This window comes from Euprymna scolopes, chromosome 18 (genome assembly GCF_053919585.1).
Source record: "Euprymna scolopes isolate OS-2025 chromosome 18, ASM5391958v1, whole genome shotgun sequence".
Lineage (NCBI taxonomy): Eukaryota > Metazoa > Mollusca > Cephalopoda > Sepiida > Sepiolidae > Euprymna > Euprymna scolopes.
The window spans coordinates 13,207,992-13,226,459 of NC_136499.1; the positions used below are offsets into that span (position 1 = coordinate 13,207,992).

General features: G+C 36.0%; 1 pseudogene; it reads right to left on the reverse strand.

Moving 5' to 3' along the window:
• Positions 1-16,623: 16,623 nt before the first annotated feature.
• LOC145301491 (5S ribosomal RNA) lies at positions 16,624-16,740 on the reverse strand (annotated as a pseudogene).
• Positions 16,741-18,468: the final 1,728 nt, after the last annotated feature.

Sequence of the window (18,468 nt, forward strand, 5' to 3'; positions counted from 1 at the left end):
TGTAGTTTGACGTTTAGGAAAATATATGCATATTTAACACGTGGTTTTATGAAAATCGGGGAAAAATAAGAATTTTATATTTAAATAATTAGAGATTTATAAAGAACCAGAATCGGAATCGGTAATTGTATCGGAATCGGGAAAAATATTGGAATCGACCCATCACCGGCTTACCGATGTTTATTATTATCCAAAAATTAAAAATACCGAACAATTTAAACAAACAATTTAATACACATATTAAAAAAAATAGTTTAGCGTTAACACCATGTAAGTAAGTAATAATGTGCGAATCAGTATTTATTAATACAAACAATTCCAGTTATAATGATATGAAAGTTTTTTCCATCTAAAAGAATTTATAACTAAGACTATGACAACAGCATATTCTTTTTGATTCTCGAGTATATATCCGACACAGTTAGACACAATTAATCAACCGAGAACCACATCACTCTATATAAAAGCATTTAAGTTGGTTGGTTGTTTTTGTTTTACGGCATATCAACCCTTTTCGGGTTATTTAATGCCGAATCCAAAGATTTTGAAGAAAAAATGTTTAATAGAATATATTTGTTGTTTTCAAGTCGGTTTCTATTTAACCCATAGTTGGAACCCTAACGGGTACTACCACTCCGGGTCAGAGTGGACCTGGGAGCAATGGTAATTAAAGGGTGGCTCCACACTCCCCAAAGCCCGCAAGCTGGGGCCTCACCACTGGATATAGTTTAAGGTCATATCCAGGACCAAAAGCATATAAGATATCAACAGATACGCACTCGAGAGTCAACACAATGCAAAGAATATACTGTTGTCCTAGCCTTACTTATAACTACCACCTATAATCTCTTCGCGGCACACCAGTAATCATTCCGACGCACACTAGTATGCCGCGGCACAGTAGTAGGGAACCACTCCGCTATACAAATACAACCATGTTTCTATCATAAACGTTGAAAAAATAATTACAAATTTATTTCAATCAGATAACTGAATGGGTTGTAAGAAAAATTAGAATTAACAAGTATTATAGCAGTTCCTCGTCAAATCGTGGTTTGTGGCCTAAGCATTGTACGAAGAAATAACCAAACGTTTAAATTAAAAACAACTAACAATAATTTCACTCAGTTTGTCGGTTTGTATCATGCGATAGCTCTTATCCGATGCAATCAATACATGATTCTTTTGTGTAAGGTTTGTATATATTCTTAGTAGTGTTGAAACTATTATTAATCGGAATCGGGAATCGAAAAACTATATAACTTCAGAACATTGAGGGGTATAAGAATCGGAAAATTGTGTGCCTATTTTCCGATGCCACAAACGATTCTTTTAATGTTTTCTTTTGTTTGCTTTTGTTTTAAACGTACTTTTCCATTGCAATACTACAAATAAAATCAATATTTATTGATTTTGGCTACCAGTACAACAGAAATCCTATCGATCACCGCCACAAATGTATTTTTGTTGCGTTTCCACTTGGTACATATGACTTTTACAGTAATCCGAAAAGAAAACATTAAAAAAACAACTCAATATCCAAATATTTAGAAGTTATAAACGAATGGGAATCAGTAATTGTATTGGAATTAGGAATTTAGAACAGAATCGGTAATTGTATCGGATTCGGAAAAAATATTATAATCGTCCCATCAATTGTTCTCATCAAGAATACTGCAATTCGATTTAATTCGTATTATTTATCATTTAATCCACGGAGTAGCATGTTCTTGTTCAATCAACCATGACTTTGTAGATACCTTAAAAAATTCGCACTTTTTATTCTGTATGTTGCGTACGAATGAAAATTAAACCGTTAACACCCAAAAGAACGTAATTTACAAAGAAATTTGGCCAATACTTTATTCATAACGTAACGGATCTGTTCTGATGCTACATTTCACCTTTTCTGTCCTCGGTTAGTGGAGGAGAAATCATTCATGATTGAGACAATTTTAATTTTGTTCCTACCTAGAGTGCCTCCTTTTTTGAGGGGTACTCTGGATAGGAACAAAAATACCGACCTTGTGGCTAATTCTGTCCACGTGGGGAGGCTAGTAAATAGAAACCTAACGGATCCGTTCGGAATTCCATGCAGATTCCTAAATTCGACAGAAAAAAAATGTTCGGTAAGCTAGTATTTGAGTTCGGGTTAGGTAGGTTAGTATTTGAGTTCGGGTTAGGTAGGTTAGTATTTGAGTTCGGGTTAGGTAGGTTAGTATTTGAGTTCGGGTTAGGTAGGTTAGTATTTGAGTTCGGGTTAGGTAGGTTAGTATTTGAGTTCGGGTTAGGTAGGTTAGTATTTGAGTTCGGGTTAGGTAGGTTAGTATTTGAGTTCGGGTTAGGTAGGTTAGTATTTGAGTTAGCACGTGTAAGAAGAGGTTGCGAAAGGGTTAAGCATAACTAGTGTTAAAGTTTTTTTTTATTGCATTTCCAACCTCAACAAGGCACAGTGCACCTTTGATGTAGGGAGCTACTATTTAGGACATCATTTACAGGGATACTATGTAGGGAGTTGAGCAGCAAAATGTCTGTTTCCATTACACTTGAACTTCTGCATGTCAGTACAGTCAGGGAAGTTGGAACCCGGCAGGGAATTCCAAAGTCTAACAGTCATATGAGAGAATTAGGGTAGCAGGCTTTCTTACACCTGAGGATTTCTACTGTGTAGGGGTGGTATTTTGCTGCTTGTTAGGTTTGTCGAGGAGATACAAGGACATGTAGTTCGTCGGACCACCTATCATTCAAATACTTGTAAAACAGGCAGAGGAATGCAACATTTCGTCGATGGGACAGAGGCTGAAGCCTTGCTGACAGTGCAGGATAAAGTTAAAAGTTATGGATTAACATTAAGGTTAAGGTTAGAGATAATGTAATAACAAAATGTTCGATAGTGAGGGACATACCACAAATACTTTTTTACAAAGGGTCACCACGTATCAAGGCGCGGAGGCCACTCAAGAACAAGTGTTAATGTTTGTCCGGTAGTCACTTGGCATAGTAATCGCTAGTAGTCGAAATTTAGTATTCTTAGATTATTTAAGAGAGCGGCTCAACAAGAAATTGTTTTCGTTGAACTTGAAGACGACAGTGCTGTAGACATGTGGAAAGTAAATCAGCGGAACAGAGTTCCACAGGCGGGCAGTTATAGAAAAGAAGTTTTGTTCATGGATCCAAGTTTAGGTTTAGGCACCGTTAGAGAGTGGAAGAAAATTTGATAGGGATTTTGGCTAGACGAGTGTTTTTTTTTGTGAAAGATTGACAGGGGTGGGGGGCATAGATTGGAGTTCAGTTTGATATGATCATCATTTTCGAAATTTTATTTCAATTAGATTTTCCATTCAACTTTCTAACAGTGCTTATATTTTGATCGGTACGTGTGGCCTTGTTAATTGGACAAGTGGTCCTAATGAATCAAGCTTCGCACACCCTAAAATACTCACGCATCTAACTTGGTTTGTTGGCCTAATCGTGATATGGGAACTACACACTATAAAGTGACTGTGTGCTTGTATGTGCGTGTGTGTCCGCGCGTGTGCGTGCGTGTGTGTGTGTGTGAGGAAGAGGGAGAGGAAGACAGAGACTTACTACTATTCCCCAAAACAAGAAATTAACGTGACCAACATTCGTAAGACGAAACAGAAAACTCCCGGAATGAGAAAAAAAGCAAGGGATATAAAGCAGTGAGTGTGTTTGGGTTGAGGTGTGTAGCAGATTTTGATCAGGGTGGAGGTGTCCGGGGTGTTGGCCGCTGGCCGGCAGAGACGGATCAAAAGCATTCTTGCCTCCCACCCACGCATTTCACATGGGGGCCCATTGACGTGATTAGACGGACAGTAATCGCTTTGGTATATACCACCTTATTTGTTTGGCTTAACTATATATATATATATATATATATATATATATATATATATATATATATATATATATATATATATATATCATATATGTGTGTGTGATATGTTTGAAATTGAGTTTAAATGTATGTTTGCATTTACATACAAGCTTACGCTCACAGATACACATATACATACACATATCTTTACCACTCTCTTTCTATAGTGTGTGTAGATAATATACATTCACACACACATGTACGCATGCTATATATATATGTATATATATATATATATATATATATTATGCGTATATGTGCATGTATATTATCTACATATATATACATACATATATATTATGTAAAAGCAACACTGTGTGTGTATGTGTTTCAGTTAGTTCCATATGGACTCACAAACGGTTGAGCCTAATTTACGAAATTTTACACGAACATCATTAATGTAGCTGGCAGTGTTCTTAGATATGTTTTGTATCGAAATGTATAAGACGATGATCGATAATCAATAATCTTAAAATTCCAATTAAGAAGGAACAGGCGACTTTGACCAAAGTTAATACCCTACACAGCTTAAGATCATAAGTGCATTTGATAAATTGTATTACCACACAAACCGCAAAGCTCGTCATAAAATCAATAGTATGTGCTTTTATATGACAGGGGCGCGTGCGAAATGCATGTTTCTTTTTAAAGCACATTTTAATAATGATATTTGACTTTTTCATTTTAAACTTAAATTCAAGCAATGTATTGTGGACTAAGCCAAGTGCAAAGTAGCTGAACAGCGGCTAGGCTTCCACCAATTGTGGCAAATAACAAACGGGGTCTGGAATAGAAGTGTGTGTTCTATCCCAACCATTATCAATGGATTTGAGGTAATCTCGCCAGCATCAGACAAAGTCAAACTCTTTGCCAAGAATTTTGCAACTAATTCTACCCTATGCAACCAAGGCCGTCAACTACCCGTATTTACCCTGTATCAGAAACACACACAGAGTATAAGGGTTAAAGAGTGTACAGTAGTCAGTGGGAAAATGTAGTAATCGTTAGTAGTAAAAAATTTGTAAAATAAATTACTTAAGGAAGTGTTTCATCAAGAAATTGTTTACGTTGGACTTGAAGATGACCATATTTAAGTCAGTTTGAAAGCAGGCAAACCGAACAGAGTTGCACAGACGTGCAGTTTTATGAAAGATACTTTGTTCGTGGAATCTACGTTTAGTTTTAGGCACAGATAAAGCATGGGGAAAAATATTGATAGTGATTTCAGAAAGACGGGTGTTTATCATAAAAGTTTGGCGAGGGGAGACCAAAGATTAGAGCTCAGATGAGCAATTACCATGAAAATAACGCTAAAGCAGAGAAAGGCTCGTAACGTCTCTTCTGTGGGGAAAAAGGTTGCAGGGAAGAGAAATGCGAATCCACAACTAGGCTACGAAGTCTAATTTGAACTTTGTCAAGACAGGTTAAGTACTTTCTAGCAACTCCTGCCCAGATGTGGCAACAGTACCCCATCCTTGGGCGTACCTGGCTCTCATATAGGTAGAGAATTGCATCAGCAGTAGGATATCTACTGGAGAGGCAGAAGAATCCTACCATTTTTCCAGCGATCTTGGCAACGGATTTGATGCGCGTGTTCGATTTTAGATCATTAGTAAAGGTGAAGCGCAGAAGCTTGTCAAAACATGGAGTCCTCCCAAGACAAGAGCCATTCATTTCAATTGATGCAATATGGGAACCATAACGTTGATGATGTAAAGATAGAAGCTTGATTTTAGATGCATTAAAATTTACCAGCTACCTCTTTCCCCATTGCACCACGTGCTGAAGTTCAGAGAGAGAATCAGAGCGAACTTGGCCGTTTACTGCCTTTGATGTGTTTCCATAGATGGTAGTATCATCTGCATAAATGTCTACGAATGAACTTAGAATGTGATTTGGAAGATCATTGATGTAAACCAGAAAGAGAGTTGGGCTCAAGATGGATCCCTGAAGGACTCCAGCATTAATACTGTGAGCTTCTGATTTCTGCCCATCAACCACTACACTTATGAACCTACCAAAGAGAAATGATTTAATAACTGAGAAAACATTTCCAGCTATACCGTAGCTGGATATCTTGTGAAGTAGGGATTTACGCCATACCTTATCAAAGGCCTTTGCTATGGCAAGAGTAATTGCCCTAGAAAGGAAGATTCCATTGAGAGATTCGCTAATCCTATGAGATATAACCGTTAGTACATCTGCCGTAGATCTAGCAGAACGGAAACTATATTGCATGTCATTAAGAAGGTTATTTTTTTCTGAGGTGGTTAACTACTTCTCTATTTAACACAGATTCCAGCAACTCACTCATGACGCACAGAAGATTAATTGGTTTTTACTGAGAGGGAGATGATTGGTCACTTGAATTTTTAAATACAGGGCATACTCATGAAAATTTTTAGGGTGTTCGAAAGCAACTCTCCTTAATACAACGCTTAAACGGCTTTGTAAGTATGGGAGTTAGTTCCGGTTGAAGCTTTTTCACTGGAATCAAAGATTTTGATTAGCTTGGTAACATCACGCACACATATTTACCTGCTTTCCAACGTAAACAATTTCTTGATGAGACGCTCCCTTAAGTAATCCAACGTAAACAATTTTTCACTACTAACGATTACTACATTTTGTCATTGACTACTGTATACTCTTTACTCTAGTGACCTCCGGGCCTTGATAAGTGGTGATTCTTTTGTAAAACAAAAACAAATCACTGTGGGGAAAAACCTTAAGCTTCCTCCCGGTGCGCTACAGTTGGTCCCTAACAAGAGCAGGAAATCAATCGATTTTCCGATGCCTAAAACGATTCTATTAATTTCTTTCTTCTTTTATTATTGGATTTTATTTAAAGCAAAATATTCCATTAATAGTAGTTATGATAAAATATTACACATTTATTGATTTTCAAATATCAGTTTAACTAAAATAGATAAATCTCCCCCTCACAATTGTAGTTTTGCGCTTGCGAAAATACTTGTAAATTTAAAATGCGGTAATCGGGGAAAAATAACCAAATATTAAAAGATTTGTAAAGGATAGGAATCGGTAATTGTATTGGAATCGGGAATTTAGTACGGAATAAATAATTGTATCGAAATTGGAAAAATATTGAAATCGTCCCATCGCTAGTAATGTTATTAATCTATCTATTATATATATAAAAGTGAACGTGTCTGTGCATGTCTGTGCGTGTCTGTGTGTCTGTCTGTGTGCATTTCCCTACGCAATATCTCTGTCAATTTTCAGTCTACAGACTCGAAATTTGATTTACAGAGTTCTCAGATTTGGGAAAATCTTTGTAATCTGTTTTAGGCCATAAATTTTGCTGTTAAGGGGTCAAAGTTCAACGACTTGACCTTTGAGAACTCTACCAAATTCCTCCGAGAATTTTGGGACTAAACACTTGAAATTTTAGATATAGGGTTTTTGGACATGGATCTAAATTAATAACTTGATTTAAGCCCACAACAATAAATGTTAACGGCTCATAATAGGGGTCAAATTTTAAAAAAATTGACCGCTTTTTTTTTTTTTTGCTCAACATACACCTCCAAACACCCGGGCAACGCCGGGCTGAAATGCTAGTACAACTATAAAAGTGAAAGTGTCTGGCCGTCCGTCTGTGTGTCTGTTTGGACGTCTGTGTACATTTCCCTACGCAATATCTCTGTCAATTTTCAATCTACAGACTCGATATTTGATATACAGAGTACTGAGATTTGGAAAAATATTTGTAATCGGTTTTCGGCCAGATATTTGGGTGTTAAGGGTCACAGTTCAACGATTTGATCTTTGAAAACTCTACCAAACTCCTCTAATAATTTTGGGTCTAAACACTTGAAATTTTGGATATAGATTCCTTGGACATGGATCTAACTTAATAACTTGACTGAGCCCAAAACAATAAATGTTAAGGGGTCATAATTTGCGTCAAATTGAAAAGAAAAACTGATCGCTGCGGTCTGTACCAAATTACTAAAGAAGATTTCTAGTCTAAGCATTTGAAATTTTATATAAAGGGTATTCAGAGACAGGGAAAGGTTTTTAATCGATTTGTGTCGAAAATTTGAGTTACCAATATATGTATGTATGTATGTTTTCATGTCTGCCTAAAACTTTCGACAGAGGCGACAGATTTTTACTAGATCAGTATCGTTTTGAAGTTCGACCTTTCCGACGACAAATACCGAAAGATTGGCATAAAATCATTAATATCTTCATCTTCAACTGGACACTTTTCTACAGGGGGAGTCGCTTTTTTCGCCGATATTTTCGAAAGTCATTCCCTCCTTTCGATTATCTAGCCTTAATTAAAAACTACGTCACTTCCGGTTTGGCGGTGGTCGTAACAGCGAAGACGTTACGTTTTTCCCCATTCTTTTCCTCCTTTGCGGTACGGTTTTGAGCCTGCCTTCCTACTACCACTTTTTTTTTTTAGCTCAACACACACTTTCAAACACCCGGGCAACGCTGGGCTCAAATGCTAGTAGGTAAATAAATGCTTACTAAGAGACAAATGTATAGGAAGATCTATATATCTATAAAAGTGAACGTGTCTGTGTGTCTGCGTCTGTGTGTCTGTCTGTGTACATTTCCCTACGCAATAACTCAATTTTCAGTCTACAGACTCGGAATTTGATATATAGGGTACTGAGATTTAGGAAAATCTATGTTATCGGTTTTCGGCCAGAAATTTGCTGTTAAGGGGTCAAAGTTCAACGATCTGACCTTTGCGAACTCTACCAAACTCCTCCGACAATTTTGGGTCTAAACACTTAAAATTTTAGATATAGGTTCCTTGGACATGGATCTAACTTAATAACTTGATTTGAGCCCACAACAATAAATGTTAAGGGGTCAAATAGGTGTAAAAGGTAAAAAAAAAATTGACCGCTTTTTTTTTTTTTTTGCTCAGGATACATCTCCAAACACCCGGGCAACGTCGGGCACCCATGCTAGTATATATATATATATATATATATATATATATATATATATATATATATATATATATATATATAAAGAGAGATAGAGGGGGGGGAGGGTTGATATAAAGAATGATGGACATAGATTTTGGAAAATTATTATTACGGTAAATCTGTTTAATATTCCTACGCACACACACACACACACACACACACACACACACACATATATATATATATATATATATATATATATATATATAATAGATATAGAAGGAAGCGCTAGTGTCGAAAAAGAAGAGGGAGAGAGAGAGAGAGAGATCAGTAAAGATACCAATGTCTCGTCTCTCTTCAGAAGAAACGTAGTTGCTGCTACGGTCATTCGTCGATACGAGGGCCTCTTACCTGAACCGGGTCGGAACCTGGCCCATTTGCATCTGACCTTTGCAAGGAGGCGGGAAAGTTCCTTTGAAGGTGGAATGTGTTTTTGTGTGTGTCGTTGAAGGGCATGGAAAAGGGGGACGACCCCTATTAAAACTGACAAGGGCGTCAACAGTAACTAAGAAATAAAAGCAATATTGGGGGGGGACTTGCGAGTAACAGACACACACATACACAAACGCACACAACTTGATATATAGTTATGGAAATGAGTTCTGTGAGCGTTTGTGTTTGTGTGGCATGCTTATTCTTGTGGTCCAGGCTAAACCCCCCCCCCCCCGATAATCTGGGTTTGTGGTTAGAAAATCAGAGGCGTACACACAAACATAAATACTTACATATCTAATATCTACATAGCTCAAACGTAGTGAGCAACGGTGGAACGATAAATTTGTCGCCCTAAAGAAAACAACACTACAGCTTTATTTTTAAACTTTTATTGAAAATATTAATTCAGGTAACATGCTTACGTAGTAGAGTTGACATCTATTCATTGTAGTCGCCTTCAGCCTCAACCACTGCCTCGATACGAGTCCAAAATTGGGAGCATGTCTCTTTCAAAGGCGTTGACGGGAGTTCGGCGAATATTCGGCGGATGGCAGCGATTAGGCAGGTGTATAAGAATTTTTGTAGGAATTTTTGACACCCTTAACACGAAACTGCAAATAAAATATAAAAAAAATTGTAATTTCTCTTTTAAAGGTGGGTTATCTATTTTATTTATGGATTATACTTCCAAAATAAACTATTAAAGTTGTATAAAAAGTAATAGAAATATTTGTTTTTAAAATAGTAATGAAATTAATTGAATGTTACAAGTTCAGTATTTTTTAATTTTTAAACTTTAAAAATCTATCAAAATTTTTCTATTGATTCTATTTTTACGATATTTTCAGGGTCAATGTGAAATTTTATGCTCTTTCCAATAAACGGAATATAATATTTTATACAAACGTTTTTTTTAAATTCACGCCCCCCCCCATTGTCAAATGTCTATTAAAAAGTAAATAATTAATTTATGTACCAAAGTTTTTTATATCACAAATTGAAGATAAAAGATCAATAAATAATATATTCAAATTTAAAACAAAAAAAGTAGTGTTTTTTAGAAATTTACCTGGAAAGTCCGAAGTTTACAACCTTTTTTAAAAAAAAAAAAAAACACGTTGTTTGTTTTTGTTTTTGTTTTTTTATGAAACCTTGGTCCTTGCTCCTTTAATTGAAAAAAAAATTAGGGTTTGAATTACATTTTTCGAGGAGTTATAAGCTTCGAAAGATAGCAGGTGGAATTATTCAATAGTTTTCACAAAATTTCTAACACTGCTAGCGATTAGGCTGTCTGTGATGTTGTGGGAGGTTATGTTGGTGATGTTCTCGACGTATGACCAAATGAAGTAGTTCAACAGTTAATGTCGTCGTTGAAGGGGGTCAGTGAGAGAAGTGTACAAAGTCGTAGAACTCTTCTGAAGCCTAGTCTGGATTTCTTTGAACTTGTGGGACGGTGCCGAGTCCAGCTGCCACACTCAGGGTCTGCCAGCAGCCATCTGATTGTACCAAGGGATCACCACACGCTTCAGAACATCCTGGTATACTTTGATATTGACTTTAAATCAGACTTCAAAGATATGAGGTGGCATGCTGTGGCATTCACTTGAAACCACACCAAAAACCATAACCGTCGTCGGAAACTTCGTTGAACTGTGCTCTCAAGCATTGAACCGTCCATATATTGAGGGGGCTGGCAATTGTCCTGTTTTCATAACTTGGATCGGTAATGAGCATGAGTTATACAGCGGCGCATCTCCAAACTCTATCGTTGAAGAGTGTGTTACTCCCAGACATGATAGAAGGCTCCTATTGCTATTCGGATTTGTACACTACTGGCCAACTAGTAGATGGTCTGCAACAAAAGAAATCGATTTTCATCAAACGGAAATGGAATCATGTTGTCTTTTCTATGGCGATATTTTTGTTTACAAATAAATCACCACTTATAAACGCCCAGGGGCAACTCGGGGAAAAGGTTAAGGAGTGTACAGTAGTGAAAGAGACAATATCATAGTAATCGTTAGAAGCATGAATTTGGTAAATTAGATTAATTCAAGGGAACGGCTTATCAAGTACTTGAAGGCAACCATATTGCAGTCAGCTGAAAGGCAGGCAAACGAGAGAGTTCAACAGGTGTGCAGTTCTAAAAAAGAAACTTTGTTCATGGAATCTATGATTAGGTTGAAGCACATAAAGTGTAGGGGATTTATTGGTAGTGTTTTCAGTTAGACGAGTGTTTCTCGTTAATCTTTGGCGAAGGGAGGCCATAGATTGGGGTTCAGACAAACACTTGCCATAAAATAATGATAAAGTAGAGACAGGCTCGCAACATCTCTTCTGTGAGAAAGAGGTTGCAGGGAAGAGAAAATGGCATCCCCCACTATGCTACGAAGTCTATTTTGAACTCTATCAAGGCAAGATAATGTCTTTCTAGCAGCTTCTGCCTAGATGTGGCAACAATATTCAATCCTTGGACGTACCTGGCTCTTATCTATGTTTCACTCTGTATTTGATATTTATTTAATGCGGTATTTTTCTGCACCAATTACAGGCACCATTAAAAAAAGGAACGTTTTAATCCAAAGATTTCCTTCCGATTTACAGACATGTAACTTAATCTAAGCTCTATACTTGAGAAAGACAAAAGAAGATGGGCTCCCTCTATCGTGCCAAAAAAAAATGATCACACCTGGGAATATCTTATATCCCTACAAAGCTACAATTTGCTCATACATGGAATATTGTTACCACATCTGAGCGGGTACATCTACCACTAATCTCTCACTCTTAGACAAAGTTCAAAAAAGAGTTTCCAATCTAATAGGTCTCACACTATCGGTCAAGCTTCAACCTCTGTCTCATCGCCGCAATGTTGAATTCCTGCGCATGTTTACTACTACTAAATACTTTTACTTTAATAGAATGTCTTCTGAGTATTTCATAGCAAGTGCCCCCCTCGGCGTACATAATCCGGACTTACCAGACAAGCAGCAAAATTCCATCCCTTCACTATTAATATCCCAAGCTACTGCAAAGCATTCTATACTAATAGTTTCTTCCATCTGATTGCTATTCATTTTGCTCTGAGTGTACTTACATAAGTTTAAACGTAAGGCGAACAGACATCTCGTTGCTCAACTCTCCACATAGTCCACTGTATACATAATGCTAAACCGTGGTCATTCATTTCCAAGTAGCAATTCTCAGTACCCTGTATATCAAATTTCGAGTCTGTAGACTGAAAATTGAGCTATTGTGTAGGGAAATGTACACAGCCAGACACATTGACACACAGACACTTCACTTTTATAGATATATAGATATATATCTTATTATACATTTGTCTCTTAGTAAGCATTTATTTACCTACTAGGATTTGAGCCCGGTGTTGGCCGGGTGTTTGTAGGTGTGTGAGCAAAAAAAAGAAAAGAAAAAGAAGTGGTAGTAGGAAGGCAGACTCCAACCCGTACCGCAAAGGAGGAAAAGAATGGGGGGAAAACATGACGTCTTTGCTGTTACGACCACCGCCAACCCGGAAGTGACGTAGGGTTTAATTAAGGCTATACAATCGAAAGGAGATGACTTTCGAAAATATCGGCAAAAAAAATCGACTCCCCCTGTAGAAAAGTGGCCAGTTGAAGGTGAATATATAAATGTTTTTAACCAATTTTTCGATATTTGTCGGGCGAAAAAAAGTAAAATAAAACTTCGTTGCCTTGATAGAGTTCAAAATAGACTTCGTAGCCTCGTTCGTAGGAGATGTCCTTTTCTCTTCCTTGCAACCTCTATCTCACAGAAGAGATGTTGCGAGTTTGTCTCTGATGTATCGTTATTTTCATGGAAAGTGTTCGACTGAGCTTCAATCTATGGTCCCCCTCGCAAAACTTTCACAAGAAACACTCGTCTAGCTGTAAACACTATCAATAATTCCCCCACTCTTTATCTGTGCCTAAACCTAAACGTAGATTCCATGAACAAAGCTTTTTTATTAGAACTGCACGCCTGTGGAATTGTCTTCCGTTTTCCTGCTTTCCGGCTGACTACAATATGGTTGTCTTCAAGTCTAACGTAAATAAGTTCTTGATGAGCCGTTCCATATAAGTTATCAAATTTAACAAATTTTCATTACTAATGATTATTATATTGTCCAATTTCTACTGTACACTCTTTAACCCTTATCCTTGAGTTGCCTCTTTGACCTTGATAATGAGTTGATACCTATGAAAAAAAAAAAGAAAAAGTCCAATGTGAACAAGTTCTAATTGAATCGTCCCCCTAAGTAATCCAAGTTTCAAAATTCCCACTGTTTACTATGCTAAAATCACAATGACTAATGTATACCTATTAACCCTTATCCTTGAGTGGGCTCTGGGCCTTGATAAGTGGTGACACGCTTGTAAAAAAAAAAAAAAAAAAAAAAAAAGCTCAGTTGATAGACCGCCAGACTGAAGATCTCAAAGTTTCGATTTTGGTCATGCTATAGGCTCTATTCGTTGTTGCTGTCTTTTATTTACTATTGCTCTAATATTCCCCCTTTTTAAAAGTAGTTAAGTTATCTAATATTTCGAAATGAGACCAATTCCACGGTGTATTTATTATGTTTGAGAAAATGTGAGTGACGAATGCACAGCATCTATATTTAAATTAGGTCGCGTTAAATAATTGTATTTGATACGTACAAAAAATAGGAAGATACACGATAGGCGTAGACTTTTATTATGCTTCGCCAGTGTTCAAACTTTCTATGTATTTAAATATATTACAAAAATATTTAGATAAATTCATAGAATTACATTGGCAATATAATTTTAATATATAAATGATTATTATCCTGGCTGATGACCTAGAGAAAATATTTTCACTGTTTATAGGTATTTATTCGTTTCCCCACGAAGACAAAATGTGACACAAGAACGTTTACAATGTGGGGGGAAACTAGCTCCCAAAAAGGGGCAGTTTGGTAGCTTGCAAAAATAAAATTGATTCAGTATAGAAAGGTTTCTCTCTCCATTGACTAAACATCAGAACAGATACTACACTTTGATCCGGGTCCGTGCCAATGAAGTAGGGTGTTTCTTGGAGGCAGTCGAGTAAGTCTGAGTGTTTGTCTGACTTGCTATTTGCTTTCTTGCTTCCGTTAACCATTTGAAACTAGAAGGATCTGTGGAAATTCCACAGAGGTATCCTTCATATGTAATATATGGCTACTGTGCATTCTGTAGACGTTCAGCGTGAGTATTATGGTAGCCCTTTTGCTAAAACTGTAAATCTAAGTAATCTGGTTAATGTAGTGTCAGAATATATCTGATTCACCTCCAACATCCTTATAGGAGCCTGTGACATATTTCAATTATATGGACGCCCGGCGCGAACGGAAACTGCACAATATCATTATACCACTTTTAGACAGAACAGGTATTACACATAGATCCTAGCCAGAAGGCTACGGATGTTATTTTAATTTCATGCCTGGCCTAAAAGCGATATAATTTTTTATTTTAATTTTTATGTCTTCGGTGATCGGGGGATCCTATTTATTAAGAAAGAGGACAGAAGGTGATAACATGCTACGAACATTAAACTACCTTATCTATATTCTAATTTAATGTTCGTAGTATGTTATCATCTTTTCTCTTATTTTTTAATAAATAGGATCTCCCGATCGAATAATTTATCATCTGGAAACCGTAACACACGTACGTACGCACGTTAAAGGTACAACAGCATAGATGATTTTATCCAAGAACTGAAAAATAAGGGTGGTTTTCATTACTACCTTTTTCGTGATATGATAGGATGTGTTTGCTGATATACAATTAAATACAGTTGATAAAATAATGGATATAAAGAAAACATTTAATATTTATATTATATATATTATATATATAAAATATATAATATATAATTATTATATATTTTAGGTACGTGCAAAATGAATGCCGATGCGCAAATTTTATAAACATTTTGACCCCTCCTTTTACTTAAAAATCCACCAAAAATCAGGAAATTAACCAATTTTAATGCAATTTACAGTATTAATCAAATAATAAAAAAAAATATAACGAACTCATTAGTTTTATTGAAGTCTTAGTGGAAATGTATTATTTTCTTTAAACAAAGGTTACCTTTACTAAAGTTATGGTTTTCAGTAGTAAAAAAATGTATGAATTTATTTTTGCTTTTTTATGAAAATAAAGCATCTTAAATTATAACAATTAAAAAAAAATATTTAATTTTATAGGAATATTAGGAAAAGATGCCCCTGAAGTCCGTATTAATGAATTCGATATAACTCGAAGAAACATCAATTTCTCGAACTATCGATATTATCAATGGATTTTGCATTGTTTATTTAATATTTTTACACAAAAAAAGTATAATTGCAAAACATATTCCTTTGTTTTTTTTTTAGATTACAGTTTTCGCAAAATTTTTATATGTAAGATTCTTATATTGCTTTTGCTGGCATGAATGTGAAACTTTCGGTATTACATAATTTTTATATACTTCTGAAAAATAAAAATAAAAATTCTTAATTTAAAAACAGGAGCATAGAAAAATAATTGAATTAAAAACCTGTAAAAATTATACAGACGTTCACGATAGCTTCCTATAACTACCTGGCGTCGTTTTCAGACAGGTTTTTGACATCCTGGCATTTTGAGCTTCCGTATAATCCATTAGACGTTTTGTTTTGGTTGAATGAAGCGAGAATCTCTCGCTTTCGTGGGCTAATTAAGATATATATTTTTTGTACAAACAAGATGTTTTAATTGAATTCAATATCTTACTTTACTAAGTATCTTTGAAATAGACCTAGAAAACTTATATTTATCTTTCAAAGGATCTTTACAATGAATTTATTTTACTTCAAAATTTAGCAGAATTTGTTAGCTCGCTGTGTCGCTGTGAAAACATTTTTCATTATAATACCCCCCCCCCGCCACGAGTATAAATATTTTTTTCCTTCTGGAAATAAACTTTAGTCTTTAATCTTTTCAATACACTCAAAAAGTAGTCGAAAACCTACAAAAAATATGACAACCCGGCTTTCAAAACTATGTCCCCCTATATCTATCCCGCCATTTTTGCCCGTACCTAATATATTTAGATTTAAGGAAAGTAGAACATCGATACCGTCGTTCAGTCTCGAAAGACAAAGGATACCCCTTGTAGGGGCAGCTGCGCGTGTAATTGTGTGGTAAGTGTTGCGCAATCTCTAACCACATCTTTCCTTAATCGGCATTGCATAAGTCCAGTGGCAAGGAGAGGTCCAGGATGACTAGAAACAATGCCGCAATAGACGTAGAGCACATACAGCACCTGGAAGTCCCAAATGGTCACCCATCTGGTACTGGCCAGACTCATCGTTGCTTAACTTCGGTGATCTGACGGGAACCGGTGTGTCAACGTGATTATGCTGTATATAGTAGAATATGGATAGGGGGTTACTCTCGCTTTCATTAAGTCCCATCAGCGATGTTTTGTACAAAGAGGGGGAAAATGTTGTTTTCTAGATCATAATCTATTCAATCTAACACTTATAGTTTACAAGTTTTTGAAGGAAGTAGTATTTCTTAGTTTCTTAGATCAAATAGCTTCATACTTTGTCCGGAGCTATGTCCGTATTTTATAAAAATTAAACCTGTATGGAATACTCTCGTTCTCACATATAAACACACATACACACGCACGCACATATTACCCATATAATGTTCTTCGGGGTGCTGCCACTCGTTTCTATGTAATAAGCATCATAGCTTAACAAGTTTCAAATAGCACTCCAGGACGATAAGTTTGTTACGTGGACAAAATATTGAAGATTGGTAACAGTAATTGATTATTTAAAGAAATGACTCACAAAATTTGTTATCATTTTACTTGAAAACGTTGCACTTAGTTTTGAAGTACTTCGTGTTTTATGTTCCACATACGGTTAGTTTTACTCAAGGAATCTCGTTTAGTTTTGCGTACAAATTATAAGAAATGCTTACAGTGGTTATGCATAGACGAACCTTTGTTGTGAGTGTTTTACAAGAAAAAGTTGGAGCTCGGTCGAGCACCTGTCATAAAAAATAGCAATTGAGTAGAAAATCTTTGGTAAACTCTCTTTTGTGGGAAAGAGACTGTAGAGAACAGAAGAGGACACATGCCCCCTCGATTTTAAAGTTTGTTTTGTAATCTGTTAAAGCGGCAAAAATTGCCTGCGGCGTACTTCCAGAGATGACGCAACAGTAATCTACTTTATGACGTATTTAACTCTCATGCAAGATTGTGTCAGGGACGAAATACTTTCTGGATCGCCAGAATGATCCAAATATCTCTCTTCAAACCTTATCAATGAATCAATGTAAGTCTCCCATATTAATTCAAGGGAAAAGAGTTTTCCTATAAGCTCCCCAGGAAAGCGACATTCATTTCCCTTAAAGTAAAGTTAGGATTCGAGGATTGTACATAATATAAGTTAAAAGACTTTTAAGGGGAAAGAATGACGATAGGGTCGCCTCTCAATAAGAATCTATTTTAGGAGAAAAGAAAATATGGTTTACAAATTTAAAATGTGTATATACTAGCAGGGAGAGCGCCTGGCTTTGTCCAGTCGTAAAATACGCTTAAATATGATGTATTCATTTGTCTACATTTTGTATATATTATAGATTCGTGATTTCAAAAGTAAAAAAAAGTATTTGGGTGCCATCAGCTAGAATCGAAACAAAAAGCAAAACCGCAACATTAAACGCTGGTGACGTTACCACTGTATTAATGTGACAATGATATGGGATGATTAAAAATGAAATAAGATGAATGTACAAAATGTATAACGATCTTTTAAAATTTGTACCGTTTTTGACCCCTTAAAAACTCTTTTAACCGGTTAAGGATCCATAAAAGAACGGCTCATAAAAATCCAATTACTTGAGGCCCCTAGCGCCTACCTGCAACTTTTAGTTTCGGAAGAGATAGAGTTTGAAAATATGGAGAAAGACAGACAAAACGACAGACAGACAGACATGTAGCCGTTTATATATTAGATTTGCTGTCGATACTTCTGTAATTAATACAATTATTTATACCAACAAACATTTTTAGATTTGTGTTAATTGTGAATAATATTCATTTCACCAATGTGTTGGTCCCATATTAAGAGAAACAAAA